Raw genomic sequence first — 4992 nt, forward strand, 5'->3', positions numbered from 1 at the left:
AGAGAGACAGAGGATGAGAAACGCAGCATACAAGGTACGATAATCATGAACGACTGGTACCCATTAAATATCATTTTCCCACCTCAATCTAAATGTTAACGGTCGATTAGAGTTGACACTGAATTTGAACCTTTGCTCCATTTTTACAATGTTTGAAATAAATGTTTCCATATTGGTCATAATACTTGAATCACAGTGTCATTAGCTGTGTGAATATTTCATCTGTTTATTAGCCCTGTATTAATATAATGGACTGCAACTCAAAACAGGTACTTTTATGGCCTTACTGGCTGTCTTGCTAAGGGGTTTGTTAAAGATCCCCCACAGACATGTATTAAGACATTAAAATAATGGGTGTCTGATATGTGTTTCCTGCGAAAAATGTATAATTTTCGACATTTACATCCTTAAAAAGGCTTCTACCTCCTAAAAAATTCCACTATCTATTAATATGCTAATTTAGCTCATTTCTAAAGTTTTCCTGTTAGACAAAAGTCTCCTATTTGACTGTAAAGTACATTCTCAGTGTATGTAGACTTTCTACATCACGCTTGTATAAGTTCCAAACTGGACAAGGACTGACTTCCAAACTATTTGTGATGTCACAAATTATGTACGCAGGCCCCACCCCTTAAAATCTGATTTTTCAGCAGATGAATGTGAAAACATTCTTCTGTGTCAAACTCTGCAATAATCTTCTGCCACAGCGTGAAGATCAAACATCCAACTGTAGAAACAAGAAGAAAAAACAAATTTTTGACTGGAGGGGGAACATAATATATACTTATATGTAATCTGCTGTTTTAACTTTTAAATGAATTTTCGGTGGCAGAGATAAACTGTGCCAACAAAAACACCATGAATTATAATAAAAGGTTCAACAATAAAAAAAATTATACAACTGATATTTAGGAGAAAATTTCCCCAAACAAACTTTAACTTCAGCTCGCTTAACAAACATTTAACATTTAGCCAGACAACAACTCTCAAACTCAATTCTTATCCTATAAGATTTAAATCATAGAAAACATGGACTGACAAACCTAACCAATCAGAAAACGACAGGGACTGTTTAGGGCAGTGGTTCTCTTTTTTTTCTGTCATGCTCTTTGCATGCATCAATATTTATTAACCAATAAGAAATGAAAATAATTTTTTAGACAGAAATCTCTCCCTATATTGATGGTAAACTCGAGAGCAAGATGGGCTTTGTCGTATGACTTACATAACATGGCTTACATGTTTGCTTAACAACCATCACCTGTTTTTCTTTTCTTCTCTTCTGAAAGTTTATCCATCTTGTACATGTGCTTGTGTGTCAGAATACACTGTGCAAACCTGAACTTTTCCTTACAAGCATCAGATCACACTTACTTTGGTCGTCTCGTGGCCCTATACCCATTTTCGGAGGTTGAGGCGATTATGTGAATCGCTGCCTGTTGAAACTTGGAGACTTTTCAAACTTTTTGTTTGATGTATGATGAGTTCAACAGTTTGATAATTTGGGATGATTGGAGAACATGCTGAAATATGGCAAGTTTTTTCCAGTTTTGTATCAAGTATTGGCAACTAACCCAAAGTGAAAACATGCCATTTGTTCCTAATATTTCTCTATATTTATCCAAACGATCCAACTGGAGTGTTTGGCATTTAACCACCATCATGAAATGAGAGCTGAATGTTTTCTTCTGCACCAGGGGCAAAGTGATGACACCTCCCCCGGCCGATTTATACTACAGCCCCTGGGAGCTCTCCTAGTAATGAGACTATTTGCATGCTGACGGTCAGCTGCTCTTGTTATCACACCCAGACTCCAATAAAACCACATGAGCTACAGTGAAGTTCGAGGCAGCAATGAATTCACAAAAATCACTCGTTTTATTTACTGCGTTCTGTCTCAGAACATGATGCTTATGGGCGATAACCATACAAATATTTGGAGATATATTCATCTCTGAGTCATCTAAAAAAATAAGTATTGCATTTTTGCCAACAAGCTCTCTCTGTATTTTTTTAAATGAGTCATTAATAGGAGCATTTAAAAAACGCTCATCCAAGACATTCCCCTCTGAGTTGGTTCAAACTTTCCCCGATGTTTCTGCAGCTCATCAGTCTTTTGCCCGGAGTGATGTCAAGCTTTCCCCTCTCTATCCAAGGATTTTCTGAGCAAAGCTGCTCCGTATGCGCTCCCCTGCAGTCATTATAGCCAAACCTGGACAGCTGCTCACCTGGGAGACACACAAACATACCTACACACACACACACACACACACACACACAGTCAAGGCTCCTATTCTCACATGCAGCCTGATTGGGAGTGCTGGGGTTTCTTACGTCACATTGCAGAAACAAAATACTGAGAGTGGTGGACAGACAAAGACAGAAACTACCTCTGATTCGAACTTCTGCGAAGGCTGCTGGGGCTCTCTCAGTAGCTCTCTCTGGTTAGGTGTCTGTATCTTTGCCTTCTCATTACTCTAGCCACTGATTTTGGCGTTCGTGGTGACTCAGAGGCGGACAGATCGATGGCAGCAGAGTGTGAAAAAGGGAGAGTTGTTCCATTTCAATCTCCACAACAGATACATCCCCACACATTTGTCATGCCTGCACTCAAATTGAAGCTAGATTAGATGGCATGTAATATCTGAGGCGGTGCCAGCTATCTGCCACAACTTTCTCTTCATGGGCTCCTTCATTATGCTGGCCTGATAAGATTTGATATGTCACATACCTAACTAGAAGGGCCTCTTCGAGCCATTAAAAATTCATTTTAAATGTGCTGAAGGGTGATATAAAGTGTAAAAATATCAAAGTGTGAGAAAAGTGTGTGTTGAGTGACAATAAGTGGTGGTTTTGTGGTTCTCTGTGTGTGCCTGCAACTCGAAAGAGAATGAGGGGTTGAGAAAGCTGAGAGAGCAACTTTGGTTACTTGATGATAAGCTCAAAAGATTGACTGCCTGCTGCAATTTTCCCTGCTGCCTGGTGAAGGAAAAAAAATGCTCGCTGTTTAAATAGCATGTTTTCTTAATCCCACTTCACTGGTCAGCTGCAGGCAATCTTCAGATGTTATATTTTCTTCTTACTCTCCCTGCTCACTCCCTCTCTTTCGTTCTCAGATGGCTTTTAGTGACATAAAGCTGCTGCTTTGCCGTCCTCGCAAACACTAAGCCCCTGAAATGTGGTGTTGGCCTCCCAGGGATGGGCACGGCACTGCAACCCAGTGTTGCACTGTTGGCTGTCAGGCTGCTTGGCTGCTTGAATGTGTACAGTATGTTGTATGGACCAGAGCCAGATCTGCTGGCAAAGGCCAGCAAAGCTGCAGCCCAAGATCTAAGCTGAGAGACATGCCTTGTCAAGCCGAAGGCCAAAGGTCTCTGAATATGCCAACTCGAGCATCGAAAGCAGAAACTGCAGCTTTGTGAGGTTTCAACACACTGTACTAACATGGATAGTCAAATCTACTGAAGCTCTTACATGTTTCTCTATGTAATAATTTATATATGTCCCCTTGGAGAACATCAATGTAGGTGGTGTTTTAACTGCAGAAGAATGAATACATTATCTTAGTAATTACAATTAAGCACAGGTCAAAACAAACACCAAGGACAAATAGCCTATAGTGATTTCTTAGTAAAAATGTATTTTAATTTCATTTTGACTTCCTTTTTTATAACCAGAAACTACAGGAGCACAGAGTGCATTATGGCTGTTGAGCCACTGTGTTGTATAATGCACAGCATCAGTACTCCCCTCACACCTACCTACAAGCTTCCTCTATATTGGACACTGACCTTGGCCAGCGGTCTGGCATGCATCCTATTCGTCTAGCCAACATACAATGTAAATGGGTTTCTGAAAATTAAAAATCCATGCAGCCCAATTCAATATAGGACAGTGTTTCTGGGCACAGGTGGAATATGCATTAGGGCGTAATGATATTACCTATAACTCCACAACACCCCCCATTCTCCAGAGGAAATGACTAGAGGGGCCTACAAACAGTGCTTGAATATGGCGGAGTTGTGCAACACAACAACATTACTGAGAGAAAGCCATTTACAGTGCTGATCCATATAGGCCAACACTACAGAGCTTGGTACTTAATGGATCAAAATTCAGTACAACATGTAATATGTAGAAGCTTGGTTTCATTCAGTAGGGTTGGGAAAAGGACACCAAGGAAATATGGCATTATAAGAGCAATATATAGCCACCATGTCAACCTTAAATATAGTCTCAATGAGTGCTCGGATGCATCAGTTCTGCAAATACGTTGACAGTAATGTTCTGCATTCAGGAGTGTCCATAATCATTTGTGTCACCTATTACCTTTTGTCTCTTGTCATCTGTTCTTATTTCTTAGATTCCTTTGCTTTCTTATCTGTTCGTCAGACTTCTCCCACATCCTTCCAATCTGATATTATCATCAATATTTGTATTGCCAGATATGTTATCTGATATTGTCTAATTTGAAAACTATTCCAGTAAGTATTGGAGAAAGAAATTCTGGTGAAGTGATGTACATGGTCAATTATTTAACAGTTTAAAGTAATGTAACTTAAATATTCTTTAATAAATGTATTTGTTTATGAAAGCTACCTTCTGACTTTGGCATCGTCTTATTGGTGCAAAATTGGTGTACAATCTACATAGAAAAGACATACAGAAAGATAAAAAGTCAAAGATTCACTATATAGGCCACCATATCGGTCATTTTCCCCAATCAGTATCAGTATTGGTCTCAAAAATCCCATATCAGTCGAGATCTATAAATTACGTTAGCTATGTTGTAGGTCAGCAGAATGTCTGTGGGCAAGTAGTTTAACAGTACCTGACACATATATCCTGACTGGAATGGCTGGAATAACAAGTTAGTGTTGTGTGGCTCGGTCTTATCCACTTTGTTTCCCATTTACAGAGTGAGGCTGTGTAATTTTTTGTCAGCGCACACAAAAAGCGGAAAGATAGTGGAGGAGAAAAAGTGGATTAGGA

This window comes from Morone saxatilis, unplaced genomic scaffold (genome assembly GCF_004916995.1).
Source record: "Morone saxatilis isolate NCDOM2014 unplaced genomic scaffold, NCSU_SB_2.0 Contig3, whole genome shotgun sequence".
NCBI classification, from domain to species: domain Eukaryota; kingdom Metazoa; phylum Chordata; class Actinopteri; family Moronidae; genus Morone; species Morone saxatilis.